Source organism: Molothrus aeneus, chromosome 8 (assembly GCF_037042795.1).
Source record: "Molothrus aeneus isolate 106 chromosome 8, BPBGC_Maene_1.0, whole genome shotgun sequence".
Taxonomy (NCBI): Eukaryota; Metazoa; Chordata; class Aves; order Passeriformes; family Icteridae; genus Molothrus; species Molothrus aeneus.
In genome coordinates, this window is record NC_089653.1 from 12,544,188 (window position 1) to 12,569,690 (window position 25,503).

At 45.6% G+C, this 25,503-nt stretch overlaps 1 protein-coding gene across 3 annotated transcripts in view; it reads left to right on the plus strand.

Annotated features, from left to right (window-relative positions):
* The first annotated feature begins 5,890 nt into the window (after positions 1-5,890).
* The window catches only part of ZMIZ1 (zinc finger MIZ-type containing 1), a 337,858-nt gene continuing 318,245 nt past the window's right edge, over positions 5,891-25,503 (plus strand). For all 3 annotated transcript variants that reach the window (XM_066554169.1, XM_066554172.1, XM_066554171.1), the window contains exon 1: positions 5,891-5,993. The gene's annotated coding sequence lies outside the window, so the exon portion shown is untranslated. The remainder of the gene's footprint in view (positions 5,994-25,503) is intronic.

Here is a 25,503-nt window from a genome sequence, read left to right on the forward strand (position 1 = left end):
TTTAGGCTTGGGTTTGACTCTAACAGGGCAGAGTCTTTCTCTTCTTAAGATGGTTACCTTGCATGCTCAGGGGTACCTAATGTTTATATCCCCATAAAAGCATCCTTTTGGCACTGTATAAACAGCATGTTTACGATGCTCCATTTCCTCAGCTCACATATGTTAAGCTCCTTTTCAGTATGTTATACATGGCATACCTTCTCTTCCTATCCTTTCCTTCCCTTGTTTTTGTATTTAAGCTGCAATTTTGCCTCTTGAAGGCATATGTCTTGGTGTTCAATGTTATCTTCCCATGTAGTTTTTAACGGCTTTATTCTCTTTGTCAAACTGATCAAACCCCCCTGTATAATCCAGCATGGTGTGCATGTGAGAGCTGAGGACAATGCTATAAACTGTAGCTCTGATCCTTCTCAGAGAATACCCCATGCATACCTGAGGCATGGGTGCAAAGTTGCTCAGCAGTCAGTTACACGGGGCTTGTGTTTGCAAGACTGGAGGCTCGCCGAGTGTCTGTGTTGCATTACTGTGGCACCCCATAGAGCTCCTAGTGAGTTTTGGGCTTGGAGTACAGAGAACAGTTTGCATAAGACTGGTGTGAGTAGCAGTCTGGTTTAGAAAGAATGAATAAAAAGGATGTGTCTATGTAAAATCCCTTAAAATACAAGATGTGCATCCTTAGTGACCAAAAAATGTCTCATTGATGCTCCTTGTCTTGCCCGCCATGGGAAATCTTCTTTGGAGGAATCCAGTCCCTCAAATGAGTCAAAAATGACTCTGTGACTTAGGAAGCATAGGTTGAGAATGACCTAGGCATGAAATATAAGACAACATGCAAATGTTTTCAGGCCTCAAAAGGAAAAGTGAAAAGTAAAAAGTCCAAACCTCCAGCTACTTTCCTCTTCATGTCTTGTAATTGTTTTCAACTTGTTTTTGTCAGTAAAGTTGTTTACTTTTTCCTCTAGGACTCCAGTTGCATAACTGCAAATTTCCTTAATGTCTTTGCATAGTAATTTCATCTCTAATTTATGAATCCAAATAAATGCTGTTTTCTTTCCCGTACTATTAACAAAAAGACAAAAATGGGCATAATATCAGTTTCTCATGTGTGTGGAGTAATGCGTATAGCCTGACTGTAGCCTCGCTGAAAGTTCATCTCGCTTTCACATAGGTGTAATTTTACTGCATCCAGTAGTATTCCTGGCATCCTTTGCTGTTGCTATATCAGAAAAAGACTTGCTAAACTTCAACCCAACTATTGATCAGAGTAAGAATTTGCTTAAGCTAAACCCATGGGTTATGACAGAGGACAGATCAGAGATTTGTGCTGATGGATTAATACTTCCATGAGGGCTCAGAAGACTTCTAAATGTGTGTACCTGGGGAGCATGAGCTGGTGTGGTGCCAGGGATGTGAGTGTAGCAAACAGCCACCACAAAAGCAATGCTGATGTCAGCCTGTTTTGAAATCAGCACTGATCCCAGGCAGTTTTTGGTGTATACTGTACACCTGCAGTCCCTGTGGGGCTGGCTTGACTGAGCTGTTAACCTAGGGAGCCCAGTTACCAGTGGCTGTAGAACTCAACAGCTCAGTTTGGACTTGGGATCTAAGCATGCACTCTCCACTTTTGGCCTCCGTGGTCTGTGCTAAACCCTATGCTCCAAAAAGAGCTGCATTGATAGCAGTTACCTGATAAAATTTGTATACACAAGTAACCTGGGTATGTCTAGACACAATGTCTACATGCCATCTCAATCAATTCCATTTTCATTATGGTACAGAATGAATTATGACAGCAGCAAAACCTAATTTCAACTGCAGCTGAAGAGGGCTAGGGGGAGGTGATAGTCTGGTTTACCATACAATCCTCTGGAGAAAAGAGTTCAGATCTGTCTTAGGTTATATAACAGAAATGAGGTTAGCAGATTTGGTCTAATCCCTTGTGGACAGGCCCACCACAGAGCATGGAATAATGTGGATAACTGTCTCTCTGCATGCTTGCTGATGGCTTTGCTACTGCAGCAGCAGAACACTGTTAAACCAGGATCCCAGACTGGGCACTGAGGCTTGTGCAGCCTCTGTTTCAAAAGCTGTTCCAAGATCTCTTGGTCTCAGAATTGTCGAGAACATGAAGAGCAGCCTGGTCTCTTAGAACAAACAAAAAGGGCCCAATCCTTTGTCATTTTGTGAATACTGTTTTTGCTTTGCTCTGACATTGCAACTGAGTTGGATAATTAGGCTGATTGGCCTAATTGAGGACTTTGTTTAGAGGGGTGTTCTTGGGGCAGCACTGAATACCCTAAGCCGACCCTGCCATACATGTAACCTCCTAACTCTTTTTTTCAGTCCAACTGACCAGTCCACCCTTTATGCCACAGCAGGCAATTGGCAGTGAATTGGAGGAGCTATAAAAGTTCTTTGTGGTGGATTAGCCCGGTCCCTGGCTGAAAAAAAGCACATCAACATGCATTAGTGGCACTTTTCTCAATTCACGAATTCTATCAGCACAGGTCAGAGAAAACTAAGGTTGTCTTAATCCTCACGGAATTAATTTAATTTACAAACAAACTGATAAAAATACAGTAGACAAACTGACTGCTGCAACCACTTTTGGGGCAAAACTTCATGGGTGACCATCACATCCTATGGAGGAAACAGGAAATGTCTCTTGCCACAGTAGAAGTGAAGAGCCCTGTGTGGGCAGGTGTAGCAGTTGGGATCTGGCTGTGATACCACTTAACATGTGCTGTCACTGCAAGGGTGGCTGAGCTCCAATGACTGCAAGTGGCAAAGGTTGCTAGGGTTGCACCTCCCCTGTGGACAGGTAGCACTTCCAACCCCTTTGGTGCCTCTGAACAGTGTGTGGCAAAGCCCAGTTTAGCAGAGGCAGGTTCAGAGGGCACAAAGGCACCTGCTAAATCACTACAATGATTTCCTGCAAGACCTTTATTTTCCTAGCCACATACTGTATTGATCAGGCAACTTGGTTACTGAAAGAAGGCAGGGTGATGCAGCTGGTCAATCGTGCATGATGTGCTCATGTGGAACGTAGTCTGGCAGGAAAACTACAAAAAGCTTGAAAAAGTAAATGTGTGTTTACCAATTTGTTTTCAGCCTGGATGGTATCAGTGGCATGTGCTTAAATATAATGGACAGGCCCTGTAACATTGTAACGGTGCTGCTGCACAAAGATTTAATTTTCTATTTCTGTAAGATGGTTTCAAGCAATAAAGCACCAAAACCTACTACCTTGACTTTGCCCATGCCCAAGACAGAAGTTTTGACACCTTAAAAAGATATTAAATTTGATGCATTAAAAAGGTATTAATTGCAAATGAATTCTTAAGGTATGATGCCTGATGTGTGTGATTATCAAGAGATTACCGTATTGCTACAGTGCCCTTTTTGGTTACCTAAAAGGCTGGGCTTTTTCTGCGCCTGTTTTGATGAGACACCTAATGCTGTGCAGGAGTGAAATGAGCTGCACTGACTGCTTAAGCCTGGGGACAACAGGTTACAGTCACGGGGCCGGCGTGGCTTGGGGAGGAGGGCAGCGCACCGTGACAGGGGAAACGAGGGTCACTGCGGGAGCACAAGCCGAAGTGGCTGGCAGCGCTCAGGTCCTGGCCCCCGAGGTGCCGGACTTCTGGCGAAAACCCTTCCCTGGCGGGCCCCAGGGCTCGTACGTGCGGCCAGGGCAGTGGGCCCTTAGGCCGCGCTGCCCGGGGCGCGGCCCGCCCAGCCCCGCAGCGCCGCGGGGAGCTCGGCCCGGGCCGGCGGGGCCCGAGCGCTCCCGGCCCGGCGGCCGCCAGTTCTTCCGGGCAGCTGAAGGCAGCGATTAGGGCGGTGGAGGCCGCGCGGGGCACGGCAAGGGAGGGAAGGAGCCGTGAGACGGAGAATCTGCTCCGCTCCCAGTCCGGGCGGGCAATGCCGGAGGGACCTGGCGGCGGCCGGGGGCTGCAGGGCGGGGGGCCCAGCATAGGCACCCCGTTCCTTCCATCCCCCGGGCCGGCGGCGGGGGCCCCCGGCAGAGCCCCGTGCGCCTTTAAGGGGCGGCGGGCGGGCGGGCTGGCAGCGGCATTGTTCCCTGACGTCACCGCAGCCTGTGCGGCGGCAGCGGCGGCGGCTGCTCTCAAACTTGCCTTTGTTATTCGGCGCTCCCCGGCTGACACCGCGGCCGCTCGCAAAACGCGGAGCCGGAGCGCGCCGGAGCGGCGGGACGCGCCGCCCGCCACCGGCTGCCCGTCCCCGCCGGGGCTCTGCCCGCCCGGGGTTCCCCCCGCGGCGCTGCCGGGCCGGGCGGCCGCCGCTCTGTCTCCGCGCTGGGGGCGGGCGCCGCGTCCGCAGGGACCCCCCGCGCCCCGAGGCGCTCGGGGGGCAGCCGGAGGCACCGGGAGAAGGGCAGGAAGAGGGGTCTTTTTTCTGGGGAAGCCACGAAGGCGTAAATGAGCGGGGCGGGGGCCGCGCCGGGGGCATTGCCCTCGGGGTTGGCGTAACCCCGCGCAGATCGGCGCGGACGGGGGCAGCCCCGCGGGGGGAGCGGCGCGGGCAGCGGAGGGAGCGCTCCGTTCCGCCTGCACGCAGCTGAAAAAAATATGAAAAAATTAGACCTTCTTCCCCCTTCCCCGAGCGATCCGTCATCACTTTACAGTCCCGATCGTTCTCCTCCTCCAACAACAAGACGAATGTGACCAGCGAGAAGCTACACAGAGCTGTTTAAATTGCTTATCTTAATTGCATAATCTAACAAGCCCCGTTGGAGCAGGGATGAATATATTAGGCTTATTAACAACTCATCATAAAATATTGATTGTCCTAGAAGTGTTTTATCAAGGGGAAGAGAAGTCGAGGGAGATGTTTTTTAGCAGATTGGGGCTCGTCAGACAAGGACGGTTTCTTCTTCTTTTCTCCCTGGAAATCGGGCTGGATTTCCTAAGGAGCGCAGGGGAAGAAAAACAGCACAAAAACACGCCCTATTGTTAGCGCCGGGGGCCGCGCTCCGGGCGGCGGGGGGGCCCCGGCCCCTGACCGGCCCCCCCGCGGCGGGGCCGCCTCCCGGGCCCGCCCCGCCGGGCACCGCCGCCCGCCCGGCTTCCCCGGCTGAGCGGGGACCCCCGGGAGAACCCTGCTCCTACCTGGGTGGCGGGAGCTCCGGGCTCTGAAAATAACAGCGGCCCCGAGGGTGGGGGTGGTGGCAATAAATGGAGGGGGGTGGGGGCTAAAGTGCAATAACGGAGCGGCAGGATGTCTCGGCGTTCCAGTGTAATCCCCCTGCCTGCCCGGTAGTTCCTTCCATGCCCGTAAAAAATTCTCTCGTGAAGACGACAGAGACGGAGACACCTCATGCTTGAGAGTGTGTTGGGTCCAGGGTGGTTTTCCCCTATTTAATAATACAAAAACACCGAAGGGAGTATACATATTCTCCAGCTTTCAGTTTCCAGAGTGGAAGGGTTTCCGAGTGCTTGGTATGCAGGAGGACTAAAACGAGAATCCCCGCCTTAAAAGACACTGTAAGACAATATTTGTATTTTAACTTGTATCTAAGATTTTTAACTTGGTGTGATTTGGGGGTGTGTGTGTGTGTTGCGGGTGGAGAGGGGAAGGGAGAGGGCGAAGGGAAGAACATCCCTGTAGGAGGCAGCTCCCTTTCAGATAGGAATCTGGGACAGATTTTGCCAGCAGCCACAAAGCATGGCCCTTTGGTAATAGAATAGCCAATGTAATTTGACACTTCAACTTGCTGTGCTCTCTGCTAGTTGATTCACTTACTCACCCACTAACATTGAGCTCCTTTTCACTGTCTGTGGGCAAGGGGAAAAAAAAGGGGGGGGAAGGAAGAAAAAAGAAAACAGGGGGAGAAGGAAGAAAGGAGGGGAATAAACAAAATTATATATTTAAAAATACCCGAGTAGACCTGCAAATCAGTTGGGAAAGAGGATTTTGCCTGCCTTCTTCCTTATTATTTTACTGCTGCAAGGCTGCTTTGCAATCCGTAGGTAAGTTTCGCGTCTATTTGCGCTCCCTGCTCGCACCTCCCCGTTCGCGGCCGGGCAGGGGTTGCGTCTCGGCGGAGCAGAAACAATGGAGCGGCCACGCTGGGGAAAAAGGTGTACAGGGAGAAAAAAAAAAGAAAAACAACAACATATTTATTCTGCAAGGGGAGAAAATGTGTGGAGACTTCTTAAAGGGGCAGACTGTCCCCGCCGAGGGCGCGGGGCGAGGGCGAGCGAGCAGCCGCGGAGCCGGGCCCGGCGGCGGGGAAGCGGCTCTCCCCGGGCAATGCCCTTCCCGCGCCGGCCGCGGGGTCGCGGGGGGACCCGGCCCGGGGCGAACTTGGAGCAGCCGCGGCGGGGGGCGGGCGGGCGCCGGAGCCGCCGCAAGCACAAAGGGGGCTGCGGGGACCGGGGCGGCGGCTGCCCCCGGCCGGGGCGAGCGCCGTCGGGGCGGGCAGGAGCCCCGCAGCGGGGCCGGGGCTGCGGCTCGGGGCGTGCGTGCCCGGCCGGCTGTGTGTGCGTGCCCGGCCGCCCGTGCGGGGCTCGGGAGACGCAGGGGGGGAGCTTGCGCCTGTTCTCGGGGCTCCGGGAAGCTTGCCTGGGTGTAAATTCCTTGCGCCTGGGTTTTGAGAGCCAGTTGGGACCTGGGCCTCTCTCGCCAGGCAGGAGGAAGGAGCAGCCCCCCTCCCTCCCTCTCTCTTCCCCTCCCTCCCCCCCGTGCATCTGTCCAGGAAGCCGCCGGGCGGAGGGGAGGGGGCGCGGGGGCACAGGGCCGGGGGTGCCCGGCCCGACCCGACCCGACCCGGCCGGAGCTCGCCCGCCTTTGTGCGAGGGGAGCGGGGGAAGAGCTTCCAGAGGCGGCCGGCGGAGCTGCTCGCGGGGAGAGGGAGAATGGCAGCCAGTTAAAAGACACTTCAGGAATGTAAACATAAAAATAGGAGCCATCCAGCCACGCTCTTGTCCCCCCCACCCCCCCGCGGGGCTCGGGATAGCATTCTGGGCTGGCGCGGTAGCGGGGAAGGAGTACGGCAGCCTGAGACAGGGGGAGGAAGTTGTTACTATAATCGGGGTTTTAGACTGTAAACTTTGTTTTGCACGTGCAAAGTTTAATTTCGGTGCCGCCTCGGAGGCTGCGATGAGAGACGCGGGGCGGCGCCTCGGGGGTGCCCCTTGGAGCGCAGCCCCCGCCGCCGTCTCTGCTGAAGGTGGAACCTGCCCGGCCGTGGCAGCGGGACCCCGCATCGCCGCTTTTGTCTGGGGTTGCCGGGGTCCCGCTCACCAGCCCGGCAGCTGCATGACTTGGTGCAAATTGCGGCTGTATCGTCAGTTTATCGAGAGCGAAGCAAACTCAAGGCATAGCTCTGCTCTGTCCGATTGTGCGCCGTGTGTATTTTTGTGCTTCAGTTAATAATCTGCAAACGGCTTAATGGTTCTGTAGTGCCAGAGGAATTGGTTTTCTCCATTTACTTCAGCAGGCCTGAGTGAAGCTGGTGTTCTGACTGCTTTTTTCAATGCATTGACACGAGAGAAGAGGATTTAACTTGGCAGCCTGAACAAATGCTCTATCAAAGGTTTCCTAAGAGACAGTAGGAGTGCTGGGGTGATGAATGACCTGGGGTAGTTTTAGGGTGCTACCTATGCAAGCTTTCTTTTAAATATGAAATGGCCATTTAGGGCTCTGAATAAAACTGCGCGCATCAGAAAGGCGACAGGCTTACAAAATTTAAAAGGGCAAAAGCCCATTAATGCTGTGGCGAAGCTTTGGCTCCCAGCTCTGGTTGAGTAGTTCCAACTGCCGTGAAGTGCCAAAGCTTTTAAGGAATCTTTAGCAACAGCTTCTCTCTGGCTGTGGAACGGACCGTGGCCTTACACACTGGAAGTTTAATGGTGCAGCCTCTCCTCCCCACACAAGGGAGGAAAGGTGAGGGCAATGTAGGGGTGAAGCAGAATCTGGAGGGGAATTTTAAAAAAGGGCTGTATGCTGGAATGTATGGCTAAAACTACTTACTGGTGGGAACCTGTTCAGGTTACAATGTAACCTGTACCCCCCATGGTACAGGGAACCTGTACCATGTTACTGGGGCAGTAACATGGTACAGTGGGTAGCTCAAAAATATTACTAGCACCAGCAGAAAAGTTTCACAAAGGAATGTAGCAAAGCTAAACACCTTTGGGAAACAAATCCCTCTCACAAACATGGTTGGTCGTGGATTCAGAGCTCCACTTCCTTCTCTTGACTGGGGAAAATGTACTATGGCATCAATCTTCTCTTGGCGGGGCCTGGTGCAGGTTTGTGAATGCCAGAAGACTCGCTCTGACCTTTCTCTGTTCCAAGCTGAGGATGTTGAAACACCAGCCATCAAACAAAAGAGACATTGAAAGCAAGATCTGCAGTGGAGCACGTGTGACTTTGAGGCTAGCTGAGTGCATTTGGTGGCCGTTTTCCTCAGAGTTTGGGGTGGGGAAGAGGAGAAGGAAAAGGTCACTTATTTTTACAGTGAGGCTGTGGAAAAGCTGACTTGAAATCCCCTAAATATCCCGTAGTCAAGTCTTTTTTTCATCTTTTTAAGTGTTGTTTCAAAGTGCCTTGATTTCTGCTCTTTTTACATATGTATCTATAATTGCTACATTACAAGAGGAAGATTATTTTTCCCCATGGTTGCAAGGAGGACCAGCAATTTTGCATAATCCACTGCATTAAAAAAAGAAAGAAGCTTTAAGAAAAAAAAAAGTCTTTAGGATTATATTTTAAAACAATGAAGAATTTCCTGGGATTGAATTGACAGATTGTGAGTTTTATCTGCACAAGATAACACTACCTCGAAAAGTGGCTGATTTCAAGATTATTCTGTAAATTGTAATTTAAATTTACTTTGGGCTCTCTGAATTTAAGAAGAACGCCTTTGGGACCAGTTGATATAGGTATCTAACCTGCCAATTACATTCATGTCAACATGGACAGATGCTTTTATTGTTTGCATTGCTTACAGTTCACAATACCTTAAATAAACGTTGATCATGATTAGAAACAATAATTGAGTCTGTGGCAAAGGATCAATGAAAACTTTGTTTCAGGAAAGAAGTCAGTTGCTGTGTATATGTACAGAGAATGTTTTGTACTCTCTGGGATGAAACAAATCTGCTATCTTAGTATGGCATACAATTCTGTTTTTAGATTATTTAAAGAAACCCACAAAAGATAATGGATCAGTTTTTGCAACATCTGAATGATTTCTCCTGTACAAGGAGTGGAAAGGCGAAGCTCTCTGTAGCATAGTTCCATTCATAACTTTTCTTGGGAGTTGCTTGCCCTTTGCCCCAAATCTCTTCCACTTTTATGGGTTCCAAAGGTTTTCTGTTGGGGGGGAAAAAAAAGGCAAAAGCAGAACCAAACCAGCACCCCAAACCCTCATGGATGGCAGTTAGATAACTGATACTATAGTTGGAGACAATGTTGGCAGGTTTTTAGCAACTTAATGTTTCTACTAGCAGCTTGGAAAGCCTGGTTTCTCTCCTGAAAAGGAAGAAAAATAGATCTGGGAAAGGAAAAAGAGTTGGAATTCCTTTTGCCTTCCCCAGTGTTGTTGATAAGTTTCAGAACAACAGGGATCCAGCCTTTTTCCAGTCCCACAGAAGATAATGTGACTATGAGAAATGGAGGCAGTGGCTGGCCAGGAACTCGTGGTGCCTGCTGTGCTGCTCTAACAACGTGGGTGATCAAATGCTGCAGGAGGCGTGAGCTTGGCTTGTTATGGCTTTACCTGGGAAGCCTGTTTCTCATAAATAAGTAGGACTGCAGTTAATGCCTGTGGTAGCAAATTTGACCACTATGCAATTGGCTAATTTGTTCACTCCTAGTTAGACCAATTTTTGTGAAATTCTATCCTGTATTACAGCAAAGCAGCAAGAATATTGCTGAAGAGTTTATGTTGGTTTATGTTTGTTCCTGTCAAGTGCCTGTTGTAGGACAAGCAGCACAAGCCCTCTTGATCCATTTAAGTGTGTTTTATGGGAAAACACAGTAAGCAAAACATCAATATAGAACCACCACAGATAGACCTCCTGCTCAGATATTCTATGTTTTCCTTACGCTCAATTCACATCTTCACTCCAAGTGTATGTAAGCCTTCCTGCTGATGACAAGTTGAAGCTGTCAGTGGTATTAGAAATAATTTGAGCTTTAAAATGGTGTCTTTGGCTTAAAAGGTTGTTTTGCCGTATTGATTTCCTCCCCCCTCCTCCCCTTCTTATGATAAAGCAGAAAATTCTTATGTAGCAATTTTCAATTCTTCACTTCCGTTGGGTTTCACGTGATCATTAATATTCAGCTTGGCTAATGTTAGAATATTTTAAAGAGAATATAGGCTGCTAGGGAAATGTCCAGGCAATGAGTTGTAATGGATCTCCACAGCTAGACTGTTGGAGGCAGTAGTGTATTATGAGAGTAGGAGATGGCCTTACACTTGTTACATGTTATTTTTGGTTCTAATAATTTAAGATATACTGAAGTCCACATTGCCTGCAAAGATGAAGTTTCCTGGCTTCAGTACAGTGCTCTGCCCTTCCCTTTATGGAGTAGGGCAGATTTCTATGAGTATTAGGTATCCAGTAAAAAAAGCAAAGTTGTTCTTAGACAGACAAAATCACTTGCAACCTAATTTCTCCTGTAAGTGTCAATAGAAATTAAGTTACTCCACAGGGAATGACTCATTCTTTAAAAAAACTTGCCCTTCTGAAGGCTCACATAGGTGATCACTCATTCTGGAACACCTGTAGTTTCCTTCAGTTGCTTATACATTTTAGTTCTGTGGCAGAGGACAGAGGAAGTAATTTTTACTCTTGTAGTGAATGGTGTAACATCCAAGAAATCTTTTCCGGTTTGTGGTGGTTTGTAGGGGGATAGAACATAAGAAAATAAAGATAGTGTAGAAAGTAATCTTGCCCCTAAGGAGCTAATATAATTGCAGCTGGGCCAATTATCAAAGATCAGGAGCAGGCCTGACTTTAACAGGCCACAGCTGTAAGCAATGAGAAGAAGATACTATAAAAGAGTGGGGTGGCTGGGTGAGAGGGGAGCTGGAGTCAGTTGGCTGCTTTGTGAAGAAGAGAGAGTCAGTGTTCTGAGGAGCTGCCCATGAGAAACACCAAGAAGGTATGGAACTTTTGTGATAAGGAGACAACAGTATGGAACCCTGCAATAAGATGATGATAGTGGTTGATGCATTTTAAAATAAGTTTTAGTATTTAGTGAAGTATCTAAGCTTGGAAAGGGATTTCTCTTCTTTACATGGAGAATTCTATAGATCAAGCTGGTTTGTATTCTGTCTAGTGTACTAATATTGGGGTGGTGACATACAACCTATCACAGTAACATTCCATTAACATAAATGTGGGAAGCATACCCTGGTTGTTAATCCAGGGTTTGTTTTGACTCTGCAGACCAGATTTGACTTGATTCCCAAAGTGAAGCTGGAAAGCTCCTGGCTCCATACCAGGCAGCAGGAGGGAGGAAAAGAAATTGCTCAAAACGCCATTTATATGCACAGCGCTACAAACCTGTGCGAATTTCATAAAAGTGCGAGTTTGTATTACCTCCACTGCTCATTGTTAGTCTATACGAGAGGTTTCTTCTTAATGTTATGTTTGCTTGTTTGTCCTGGCTTATGGCAGCGGATGGTGAAGACCTGATTTATAACTCATGTCCTCGTGCTAAGACGTCCTCCTTCAGACCTGTGAAACCTACCCAGGCAATGGTCCAGCTGCCTGATCCAAAGCCAGTTGTGTTATCCTCTTCCTGTAGGGCTGTATGCCAGTTTTTTGGTAGTCAGTGTTGGCTGTGGGCGCGGAGGGGCTGTGGTTGCTGTAAACCTTTTTTGTTTCCAGGGAACAGCAGCACTGCTGTGGGCTTGACTTCAGAAAGGGGAACAACTCTAACATATAGATAATACATATGTGTTGTCAACGATAGCACGAGAATGAAAGCCACAAAAGTGAAGCATCTGATAATGTCACGTGAAACTAGTATGGAGATGATTGTCTTTATTTGGGTTTTCTTCAAATCTTACTTGTTCTCATGTTCTCAACTCTTTGCCTGGTAACTGGTAAGTTCTTCTGGTGATTTAGTTTAGTAGTCAGCTTGGTCCAGGTAGTATTAACTAGAGAATACTGACTGCTTGATCTAATGCACAAATGTGGGGAAACTGCCTCATTCATATGGCAGCTCTTTGTGTTGTGAAATACTATTTGTCATCTTTGCTGATTAGGTAAAAACATGTTTGAGGAGTAAGAGAAAAAGCAATACCTTGAAAACAAGTTTGTGTTGTCTTTTGGATTCGTGTACTAGTTTTTCATTCCTTTGAGACTTCAGGGCTCCGATGACTGACTGGCTGGCACAGTGAACAGTATCTATCTTAGAGATTTCTAGATAGTCTCATAACTAATCAGAAAGCATTATTTATTGGGACTGCAGTGACATAGATATATGACAGAATAGTAGGGGCTTCAATTGGCCATTTAGTAGCAAAAACAGTTCCCTTGATGTGTATCTGCTTGTTTCTTGGCTACATTCCTGATTCCCTTTGAGAACAGTGGAGTCATTTGGGCTGCTCTGAAATACACACCTCTGTATCTCCATCAGTAAATTCTGCAGTGCAGGTTTCTCTTCTTGTGTTTTTGAGCACCCATTCTGAAAACAGATGAACTGATCTAATACTGGTTTATTGTGTAAATAAGGGCACTGTGGGGTGAGGGAAAAGTGCAGGACAGTGCTGAGGCTGACACTGTGGGGCAGGTGGTGCTTGAAAAAGTTTGAGATGGGGCTTCCCTGGAAATTGTCTGGTCTCATACTGACAAAGAGGGAGTCTGCCTCACCAAAAGCAGAAATCATTATAAGCCTGTAAGGTGTTTTTATGACTTTGATTTTGTGTGAAACTCAGACCCTTCCTCTGTGCTCTTCTCTGGGACATGACTGTTGTCCAGCAGCCTGCTAGATGGGCATTCTCCAGCTCAAAGGTTACCATCTGCTCTTGGTTATTTTGGAGGTGTGAGAGTGTGATGTGTGAGGGGAAAAAATCCACCACAAGAGAGTTGAATGACAGGGAGGAGAGGCTTGAGCCCTGAGTTGCAAGACCTCCCCCACTCCAACTACAGCCGCTTCCTTGAGGAAATGAGAGAAACTCATCAACTGCTGTCCCACTGTGTCTGTGCCCAGTTGGAACAGCACTTCTGTTTGTGCAGCCCGAAGGTGGGATGCCTCCAGAGATAGTGTGAAAATAAGAAATACCTTATGTATCATTGCTTTCGCATAAGCCTTAGTTTTCCTTAGTATTGCACATCTCTAAGATCTTGGCTGTTGTAAATGACAAAAAGAAGCTTTATAAACACGAAAATTTTCTTAGAGAATGCATTTTCTTAAAATACATTGCAAAATTCAAGTTCCTGCAGCTAAACTATTTTGACAATAAGCACTGTTACACTTCAGTTTTAAAACTATTTTATATTTTTAGGTGAATGGAAGAGCCTTGATTATCTCCCCTGTCCTGCCAAGCTGTGCCAACCCTACCTCCTGCTAAAAAAAAAGGGGGCAAGAAAATGCTTTAGAAAGCACTTTTAGAGACTTAGTTGTAACTGAATTCTTGGAAAAGCAGTTTGTTTATGCATCTACCCATAGATGAGAGAGAGAAGTGGTTATTATCCTGCAGGTTTTCAGGGGAAAAGAAGAATGATATGGTTGTCACGAAGTCTACCCAGTCTCTTAGTGTCCTTCTTGTAAATTCTGTTTGTTAAATGCTTATAACTCTTTTCCCAGCAGTGGGATCACTGTTAGAAAAACTTAACTTCTTTACAGCTGTTATACAGCATATGCTTAGGTCTCCCTTACAGCAACCCAAGGCTTTCCCCAAGCCTTTTCAAGTAAAGCTTCTCTTCTCCACCTAGCACAGGTTGATTCACTTTACATTTAATTAAACTTCTTTTTTTTAAAACTGGAGTTATTGTTCTAAGGGATGTCAGGCCAGTGAACTGTCATCTTGTACATGCTTTTGTGACCTGACTATCTGTACACTCAGTTCACTGTCCTTTAGGTGCTTTACAAAACCTTATCTTTCTGTTTCACAGAAAACCAGGATGCTGAGTTGCAGTGGGCACTTATGTGCAGATGTGGATGGTAGTTCTGTTACCGAAAAGGTGAATTCAATGTGTGTTGTGCTGTCAAGGCTGTTTCTCTACAAACTAGTGTTCAAATTGATCCCATTCATGAGTCCCTTTTTGATTCTGAGATATCCACTCTGGTATGTCTCACCTGGTAAGACTTAAAGCAGCTATCAGTCCTGCTTTTAGATGCTTGTTACAGGAACTGTACTTGAGTCTTTGCTTGTTCTCTCAAGTGTGAGATTTCTCCAGAAATCTACATCACTGTTTTAAAAAGCAGTCCAGCTGGAGTTAGATACCATTAGAGATGGGCGCCTAGTAGCTTTCCAAATGAATGCGTAGCTTTGGCTTTTGGCACTGTAATACTCTGACATCTCTCATGTTAAAATCATAGCAGTATTATGTAAGGAGAAGTTATTTTGGGTCACTAGCAGAGCTCTCTCAGACTTTGTTAAATCAGCCTTGCAAGTTAAAACACTTGGGCTCCCATCTTCTTCCTGCAGCTTTTTGGCAATATAAGCGTGTGGGAGCTGTGCCCTTTCTCAGTCATTTGCCCTCTGCTTTGCTCAGGCTGCATGGCTGGCTCTGAACCTGCCTCTGCCACAGCAATTCGTGTGGCTGTGAGGAGCCCTCGCAGAGGAGAGGCACACTCAGCACTGCTCAGCCCTGGCTTTCACCCCCCAGTCCCAGCTGCTAGGTGGCACTGGAAGGAAGAAGAAACCAGGGGGCTCTGTGGTCCTGATGCTCCAGGCAGACAGGAGTTGGGTGGGAAGCTGAATACCCAGAAGGGCTTCAAACTGCGCTAGACAAAGTCCCACCTCTGCAGCAGGCACTTGCTTGTTTATTTGTAACTCAGGAGTCAGTTTCATTTAGCCTTGTGTTATTCTTTAGCAGAGGACAAGTAAAACACCAGCTGTTGGTGACCAGCAAGAGACACAATACAGAAAGAATCCCGTGGAACCTTTGCCATGTTTGTTGAGAACGAATACTTAAACCTGGTGTTTAGCAAAGGTACAGTTTAGATATGAACGATGCCACACTTGGACTTGTGTGAGCGTTATAAATGCTTCCTTTGGAGACCAGTCCTTGCATTCTGAGTGTTCCTTGTGTATGCCCAAGGGAAGGCCATTTGGAGATGGCTTATACTTCAGAAGGAATCAGCAACAGGACAGGAGATGAATATTTTAAAACATCCACATGAAATTGCTGTGTCCTCAAAGTCTGTGCAGCAGGGAGAGCAGAGCTGCTGGATGCCAGTGCCAGTGGCTGGAGCTGTGCAGGTTGGGAGAGTGGAAAGGCCCCCTGGGGCACAGAGCAGATGGTGCTTGGTGCTGCTCAGGCCTGGGTGAGGCCAGTGGTTCTTTCTGCAAAGGGCAGTGCTGTGCAGGGATAGCGCTTCAGAGCTTTTTTGAGTAAAACGGGTTCTGAAAATATTTGCAGTCATTTTTATTCCGCCTGTATTCATGGCAGATTGCTCTTTTGTAAAGCAACCAATTGAAAAGCATCTGAGAGGTGTAGGGTCTGCAGGGGAGAGAAGGACAAGGCTGAGGTGGCAGCAGTGGCTGCTGCTGGAGGGTTCAGAGTGGAGCTCAGAGGAACTGGCTGGGGGGAAACAAATGAGTGCCTTAAATTCAGGATCATGCTGCTTCTCTTACCCTTAAGTAAGGTTGTTTTATCTCCAAATAAATACAAAAAATGCTGAAAATTTAGGATTCATCTGTGGATGTTTCTTTTATTAAGTAATTGGTACTTGGAACATCTATTTTTAAGACTTTGGCATGTTTCCTCTTAGCTACCCTAGAGCCTAGCTTCTCCCTCAGAGTGGTGGTTGGTATGTTGCATTTAAGGCAGAGTTTTGTAACCTTTGGATATCTGCCTTTAGCTCTCTGATAGGCTGTGATGGGTCCTTGTAAGCCCCATTCCACTGGAGTGGTTCACCCAGGACAGCTCCAGCTGGGTGTCTGTGTGCCTGGAGCTGGGAGCACCAGGCACATGCAGGTAAACACATTAACGAGCTGAAAGGAGGATCAAGTCGATGACAGGCAGGCTGCTATTGTGTGGTGCCCAGGCTGTGCCATGGTGACTAAGACGCTGTGATGGTTTCCTTATTGGCCACCATCTGTCTGCTCCTGGCTGGAGCCGCTTGGCTGGCACTCTGCCTTGGAGAGGGACCGGCACTGCCTCGGCACGGCACCCGGGGCTGGGCTGGGCAGGGAGGGGACCGCGGACACCCAGCAGGTTTCTGGTCATAGCTGTGTGATACGCTTGTTTAATCACTTTGGGGAAAAGCCCCAGACTTCTGAGACAGCGTTTCAGTGTATTCTTAAAGGTTTTGCATCCTCAATGCTTGTAAAATCATTCAATGCATAAACTCTTTTGCAACACTTTGTGAAAAAAAATCTGGTACCAGTGCCTGGTTTTGGAATATTAGTGTTTTGAAAATTTAAAGGAAGCTTCATGTGTTTCTAGCAATTTTATGGTGACACACAGTTTGAAATTCAGATTTAAAAAATTTAATTTGGTCACCCAAGAAGAAACAGCATGTCGGTGTGGAGTCTTACTCCTTTTTCTGAAATTGTGGCTATTGCCTTCAGTATCTTTTTCTCAATAAAGAGAAATGTAAATCAAAAATACTTGTAATGTAGCCAACATCTTGTCCTAGCAATATCCCAGCATATTAAATAATAAAATAAAGAAATAGTAAATATCTCCTAACATGGGAAAAATAAAAAATATTTCAAGTATGTATTTTGCTCTAGTCATGCTCATCTTCAGTGTTCATGAGTTTATACCGTATTTTGCTGAAGAAACTGAAAGCCAACATTATCTGAAAAACTGTTAATACAAGAAACAAACTATTGGTCAGTCAAGCTCCCATTTTACCCGTTGCACCCAATTTAGGAATATTTTGTAGTAAATGAAAGGTGAATGCATATACACCAACCTCTCTTTGCTTTCCTTCATTGTTTAATAAGGCTAAACCCCCAAAGGAACACACAGCTTTTGGCAGTTGATCTATTTGTGTTTTTAACGTAGAATATTTTTAGCCTGAGATGCAAAAATATGTACTTTTGTATTGAAAGAGACTGTTGTTTCCTTTTATTTTAAACGCTGGATGAGAAACAAGATGTCAGACCTATTATAATGCAGCCCAGTAATTAACATATGTTGGTCTGCCTCTGCCAAGGACTTCTTATGAGTAATGCAAGTTGCACAAGTAGAGGAGTCAGGTGGTTTGTCAGTGAAGAATCATACACATGCTTGAGTGATCAGATCCTAGAGACACCATCTGAAGATAGAATGTGTATCTGTGTTTGAATCTAAGAAAATTATAGCTTAAATGACCTCTCAGCTGCCCTAAGTTTAAAAATCTAGGTAAAGTCAGCTTTTTCATGGTGGAATTTTTTTCCTAATGAGGCAAATATGACCAACTCTGATCTATTTTCCTAATAAATGTGATGGGAAACAAATGGTATATTGTGGATTTAAATAACTAAAAGTTTCCTGAGCTCTGAAATGTGCTACAATTAGTGTTCTTTCTACAAGGAGATTTTGTTCCTTAACCTGAAAGGAGACTGTTGCACGCCCATTCATGGTCTAATGTGGGCTCACAATTCATGAATGCATCTTCTGCACAACTTGCTCAATATGACCCCATCACCTTGGCTGAAGGGACTGGAGCATGGGGATGTAATAGAATCACTCAATATCTCCAGATATTGGAAGTATTAACAACTTAAAAACACCAGAGCTGCTTTGGTAGTTTATCACCATAGTGTAAAACCATCATTTTTTTTCTACTTCAGAGTTGTGTTTAATTTGTAGTTTATATTTTGACACTATCTGTTCAGCTATAAATCAAGCTTGACTGTGACAGTGATGGCCTTCAGGCTATCTTTTGGTTGTAAATTCACAATTGTTTTTGCCTTGAGTGCCATTTTCACGCTATGCAGTGTGGTTAGTCTTGAATAAAGCAACTTTCAATACTGGAAGTGGATTTTGGTGCTTAGACTAATTTAAGATTGCCAGCCTTAAAATATTCAGCCATTAGAATCCAGGCATATAAAATAATTTTAAGTAATAATAAGCTTGAATTCTTTTGCAAAGTCTGCCTTTGGTACCCTTTGGTTTAGGGTCCTTATTTTCAGGTTTCATCTTGGCTCACAAGCACTAGAAATTCAATTAAATGGACAGAGATGCTGTTATAATTGGTTCACTTAAGGAGTTGGAGCTTTAGAGTACACATGAAAGTACTATTAGGCTTAGCTTCAGGACTTGTTTCTCACTTTCTGCTACATTTCCATGCCATGTTAGGTCGTGGTAGGTCCAATTCAACCACGGAGGGTGTTTGCCACCCTTTCCCAAAACAAGGTAGTGCAATTGGTACTCTCGCTTAGTAACACTGCTTGCATGTTTTTCAAATCATTGAGCAACTTGTGGCTTGCAAAAAGGTTAAGTAAGGACTGCAGTGGGTCAGAACTCCTGATTTGCAAAGTTTTAATGTCTAGAAAATGCTGAGATCTCTAAAAGTGAAATTTTTGGATGGAAGTTTTTTTCCCCTTCCACTGTCGTTATTCTAAACTGGGCAGATTCAGCAGCTTTTGAGGAGATGCTGGAAAACCCGACTAGTTTAAGGGGGAAAATAGCTGGCTGAGAAAAATAAGTGGTGAGAAAGATGTAGCTGCGTTTACAGCCATAGCAACATTTTGGCCATGGGAAGTGAAATTGCTGAACTTCTGTTAATATTTATTGTGTATTCAAATACCTGTCAGAAGGCTTTGTGATCTATGGGTACTATTTTTATCTTCATTTACAAATCAGCAGGTGTTCACAGGCCTGTTGGACATCCATCCTTTTGAGGCATTTATGAGTAAACGTTTCTGGCTGTCATAATTTTGGTTGGTCAAGTTCACATTAATTGCTGCACTCTGTGCAGTTGTTCTAACATTTAAATACTGCCTGTGAGTAGGTTTGATTAAAATTACGTCTCTAGGTGCACACTAAATACCTTTGATACCTCACCTACAAACAACTGTAGAATTGTTGGTGAGAATGACAGCTGCAGGCAATAAACGAGGACAGTAATAGAAGTCTCAGTGCTGGAGAGAGCATCATAAATCATGAGGTGAGAGCAGCGTGTGTGCTGACAAATCGGTGAGCAGCTGCAAACAGCATTTTCCAGGTAAGAATTATTGCACTTGCTCCTGATAACTGCTCAGAAACCACCTCTTCCTTGTATGTGGGCAACTTTGCCCCTGCACAGGTACTCACAGCAGTGTAAGCTGTTGAGCTCTAGTATTTTGCCTGGGAATGGTGTTTTGTGTGGTGAAAGGTACAAATTGTACATTGGACCTTGGTTTTCATCCAAGGTGTAGTCAAGTGTGCGTTTTCCCTTTCAGGGAGGAAAATCCCCGTGCTTATTGCAGCAGATGAGTTATTTGATTTAGCTTCCTCAGAGACTTTGGAGAAGTGTTCTTGACAGGTGGAGAGAAGGAGATGCATTTGGCTGGTTTTAACAAGCTTGCTTTGTTAGCCCTTGCTGGGTGGAGTTTGGAGGAGGTACATATGCCTCTTCAAAAAATAAATGAAAAAAAATACTGGAATGGTGCTGGTTAAGTAAGGGAGGTGGTAATCCAGTCACAGAGAAAGCAGTCTTGCTCTTCTACTATAAGGGAGATGAAAACTATTTTAATGAAATAATGATGGGAAACAGATGGCAAAGAGCTAGCAACTGAAATATTTTTGAACACTAGAAAATAAGTGTCAAACACATGTCTTATAATGTAATTATTGCTAAAAGCATAACATGTCAGAATATGTTTTAAAATGTTCAAATCTTTTTTTATGCATAATTCAACTTTAATCTCTTGGGTTCTGGTTAATAGACTTTAATCTTGATAAATTAATGGTTTAGAAGTTTTGATGACCAGAAGTTACTGCCACTTTGCTTGGACAAGTGAATGTGACACCAGTGCCCTGCTCCAGAAAGGTGCTGCAGCTGGCAGACATTCATTCATAGCTTTAATATGCAGTCCTGCAAGACTACACTTTGGAGTTCCTGTGCTGTCAGTTTGTTGTCCATGATGGGAGAAGTTGCTAACACACCCAGGGGCATGTTGGGGCTGCAGTGTGGGTAGGGCAGCCCGGCTGTGGGTGCTGGGTGTCTGGCTCTGGTGTGAGGCTCCCCTGGCTCTGGTGTTGGGGACCACAGCTCCAGAATGCAACACACATCCTGGTGAACACCAGGAGCCCTGACAAGCACTGCCCCCGTGCTGCTACAGGTGTGACCTGTCCTGTCCCCACTGTGACAGGGGAACTTGAGTATCTGCAAGGATTTCTCAACGGTTTTGCTGTGCTGTGCTTATGGTTAGAATGTAATTGTCTTTCTGTTGTACTTGAAACTGTTTACATAAATCATACAAATAATGTGTTCATTAGAAATGGTCCTTTGAATAGAATCATATAAATATGAGAAAATTGTGTCCCAGTTTACACCACACCCCTCTCCCCCACTGGGCAGCAGGATTTGATCATTGGATTGAGAGAAGACTTGTGTGGTTTTGGACTGTTTTCATTGTGGCTGGTTTTGTTGTTTCTTTGTTTGTTTTCTTGTTAAGTTTCATTTTCAGCTGACTTAGCAATGATTGATACCACTGTACATGACTGCCTGGTTTCTGCATCAATGAAAGGAACATTAGGAACACCTCAGATAAGCAGATGGAGGGCCAAGACCTCCCTTTCAGCTCAGCTCAACAGGCTTCAGGCTGTGACATTTTTCTTTCTCAGTGTCCAGGCACTTTGCAGTTCCCCCAAAAAATGAAAACTATTTTCATACACTTCAGAACAGTGCAACAACCTGGTTTTCTAGAAACTTTTTTTTTCTCTTATAGAATATTCTTCTAACATTGATGAGTGTACAAGAGAAGCTATTTTTCTGAGTTTTTATATTAATGTAACATAGCCAATGTGCACCTTCATGTGTGGTTTTTTTTCCTCTAAGTCCCATTGAACTGAATACCTCTTACCAGCCTCACCTGATTTAATGCTTAACTAGCTCAAGGGTACCATTCATTGGCTGGTGCCATGGTGACTTTTGGAATATAAGCTGGAGAATGTGCAGGCTTTGGTGCTAGCAACACAGGGCTTTGACTGTGGTGTCCCTGGCATGCCACATCCCTCCCCTTTGCTCCATCCTCTGTGCTAGCAGGAATGACAGAGGGGAAGGTGTGCAGGTGTGCTGGGTCTCATCTGTGCCTCTCAAAGGAATGGATAAATTATGTCCTGGAGGTGGTGCTGACTGTGTGCCACTGACACAGGCTGGTGGGAATCAGGAAAGGTAGGGTGGCATGGAAGCAAGGGGCCATCACTGCACCATGGTGGATGGCTTGTGTATGGATCAGAATCTTTTATGGCTTTCTGCATTTGCTTCTCCTGGACAGGAATAAATGATGCCGTTAATACTGAGGGGACCTGTACCATGATGCCCAGTGTGAACATGCTGCTCTGTGAGAAAGGTGGACAATCCCTCTTTCCATGCTGTGGTTTTGTGCTGTCAGGACTACTTAAGCCTCCTGGTTCCCTGCTGCATGTTATTCCCATCCTTATGCTGTGTTAGCATAAATATTTGTGCAGGTGCACAATGAACCAGACTGCTGAACTGATGAGGATGGAAACAAAAAAACCCTTTTGTGTTTCTTACACGTTTTTTCCCTAGTCTGTTTCCTTCTGTGCCTGCACCAATCACCCATGAGCATCACATGGGCAGCAGCAGAGGATTCAGAAGCAGAGCTGTGTGGCAGACGTGGAGGCAGGAAAGATTGCTTTAACTAGCTCTCCTACATAGGAAAATAAAACAGATCCACAGCTTCACAATTAGCAGAAAATAATAAACCCAGCTTGTAAATAGATTGGATTGAGTGATTAAAACCACAATATTTTGATTTGCATAAACTTGTTTTCCTATTAGTACAAGAGCATCTGTTGCTGGGGGCAGGTAGATTCTCACTAAATGAAAACCTGAATTGCATGTGACCTTTCCTACATCGGGCACTGCTTGTCCTCTATTAGAGCAGCCTCTGGAACTGGTCAGGAGTCCTGAAAGCAAGACCCAAACAAAGGGAGCTTGGTTCTGCAGGGCCATGCCCATGCAAGATCATCCTTTGTCCACTGGATGATCTTGGGAGGCTGGAGGCCTCTGCCATCTCCAGCTACCTGTCCTGGAGAAGTGGAAAGATGCTGGAAGAGCTCTGTCTCCAGCTGGGCTGTGGTTGAGGGCACTGGGGAAGCGTGACAGGGCCAGGGCTACCCATCACACAGAGTAGTCTCCCTCAAGCCTTGTTCCTCCCCATGCTGCCTGGTGCTGTCTTGGGGATGGGATGGGTAGTTTGGGATTGCTGGAGACCTGAACCTTTTAAACCCTCTTGGTATGTTCTGTGACACAGTGTGTGAACTGGCACTGAAACCAGCTGTGCTACATCATGCTGGTTAGTTCTTCCAGTTTGGATTAAGTACCCCCAGCTCTGAGGCTTCTGTTTTGCAGAAGGTGACTCTGCTTTCCACAGACTAAAAGCCCATATGCAGATCTTAGGAGACGCTTTTTGTTTTCCTTTGAACAACCTGTGTTTCAACTGAAATGGATTATTTACTTTTCTGTCAAACCAGGTCGTGGGAACTTAGCACTGTACAGTCAGGGAGGAGGTATCAGGAGCTCCAAGCACATGTGGTTGGTGTGGCTACAGGATACTTCTGTCACCCTTAGCCCTGGCAGAAAAGGCAGCTGTGTATTGTCACAAATTGAGCAGTAAGATCGAAAGCTAAAACCTAGAAGGGAGAGCCAAGCTCCAGCTTGCAGCCCTAGAGTGTTCCTGCTGGCATCTGCTGTCCCCACCCTCGGAGGAGGGAGCCAGTGGCTGGTGGGTGACTCCTGTGGGTGCCCGGGCGGGGCGGGCGGTCCAGCGCAGGCGGCTCTTTCCGGGAGCCGTGGCCTCCCCGCGGCCAGCTGGCAGCAGCCCCTGGCTCTGTGCCTCTCCTGCTCCCTGCTCTGTTTCTGCAGCTTTAGAGCCTCGTTCGGGGGCTGAAGTGCTGCAGCACAAGCTGTGCTAGGAGGGTGCCTTGTGCATGGTGTGCAGTCCTGCTGAGGTGGGAGCCCTCATTGGTGGCTGGAGCTTCTGGGCGCCATGATAACAAAAATAACCCTTATTATTGAACCGAGCATGTTGTCTAAATGCTAGTTGTGATTTTAAATTGTTTTTGTTATGTTTGCTAAAGCCCATGGCACGCTGTGTTTCTTTGATCTGGATTTTCGGAGGTGTTCTGTTACTGCGGGCGCGGGGGCTGGAGCTCAGGGATCAGACCACGAGTGGCCCTGTCCCCTTGGGAGTGTGCAATAAGTCACTCTGGCTGCCTTGTGGGTGTAGATGTGTTACATCTGTGGGGTGCCCATGCTCCCATGGAATTAAATGTTCTCTCTGTTTACTGTCCATGGGTTTGTTATTAAGGGATGTTATCACTCTTCAAGCCTTACACAAATGAAGTGACAGAGCCTGTGTTGAACAGAAATGCATAAACCAGTCATCTTCAGGTATTGGAGAAAATTTCCCCAAATAAAAAAGCAAGCTAGAGCCTTAAACTGGCCAGTATTTGTGTGCATTTTACTGTGGGCACTCTAAGCCATCTCAGTGAAGTAAACCTGTGACCTTGGTCTAGACTTTGTCCTGATGTTGTGATTTTGAGTAGATTGCTGTTGGGGGTGCCACACAGCATAAAGATTTTGATGAAGAAATAATGTTCAAAATCGAATAGAGCTGATAGCATTGTACACAGATGTTTTGGGCATCAGCCTTTATTGTAAAGTAACTTTTAATAGCTCCAGATAATTAATCTTTTTTTAATTTAGGAAAAAAATAAGATGACTTATGGTTGAAAACAGAAATTTGCAATACCTTCATGTCTCATGTTAATTTTTCTTTCCAAATTTTGTTTTTATTAAAAATAGAATTTTTCTTGAAAAAATGCAACTGATAAAGTAAAATTCCTGAAAGAGGTCCCTATTCCAGTGCATGCTATTTCTGAAAATTTGATACTTTCAAATAGTATGAAGTAAGACTTCCAAACATCTCCACATTGACTGAAGTTTTTCAAGTTTATACACTATTTCTAGAAATGAAGGGCACAGATTCATTTTTGCAGGTGTTTTGGTTTTTCTTTTTGTGATTGGTTCTTTTAATTATATTCCAAGCAAATTATCATAGCGAAATCTTTGTGTGTCAGGATATCAAGAATAACATAGTGTAAGCCTCTTCCATTAATATTCATTGTGATATTTCATAACTGTATCTGTTGAGCAGCACTGATTGAATTTAGAGAAACTGTATTGTTTAAAATACTTTTCATTAATATATTAAACTCTGATAGGATATTATTGAAATCAGTTTGTACACAGACATTTGCTTTTTGCATCTCTAGCCTTCCCTAAGTTAAGAGACTGCTTGCATCCATTCATGTCATGTTAGGGAAATTGTTTGATGGGATGCTGTGTTTTGGTAGCTTTAAGAATTGTACAGTTTTCAGAAATTATTGGTGAGACTTAAGTGTATTACAAATTAATAAAAAGTTATAGAAGATATTATTTATACTGAAGTGCACAATAAATACTGGATTTTTTTCTAAAGAGAAAATGGTTTGGGGGTTTTTGACTGTTAAATAATCACTCTGCCAGGTTTAATGATTTTAAAGAAAAAAATGCACTTAAAGCATTTGATTTTTTTTCTGTTCTACTTCACTATCAAAGACTACACAAACAGAGGAAACAGGCAGATGAACTGGTCTTTGGGAGGACATAGTTAAAAGTTGTGAAGCCTAAGTGCTATCAAACATATAAACAAACCTCTGAAAGTAACATTCGTATTAACAACTAACTGGTTTTAAATGTGTCTTGTGACTGATGGCAAAGAAATAAGAGGTGAGAGCTGTGTTTTTTTACTTATTTTATTAGCTCCTGGTGTGAAGGAAGTGATGTTATCCTAGCAACCTCCTTGTCTTCATTTGGCCTTCAGCGTTTTTGTGTGTGTGTATGTATTTTCTTAGTAGTGAGTGACTGAAAACATGTGCAAGCCAGCCATGTGCTGATGTTGCACTGACTCCAACTCTCACCCACCCGCCCACTTTCCTTCCTTCCTTCCTTGGAGAGCTGGCAAACAAATTACAGCATCAACGTGTGTGCTGCTCAGGCAATGGCCCGCTGGGGAAATGCAGAGGGAGAACATTTGGATGCCAGATCAGTGTCTCATTAGGCATTTCTTAGTGTATTTTACAAGTCTGCAGACAAACAGTAGTTAAGGCTCAGATGGAGAAAAATTTATATGCT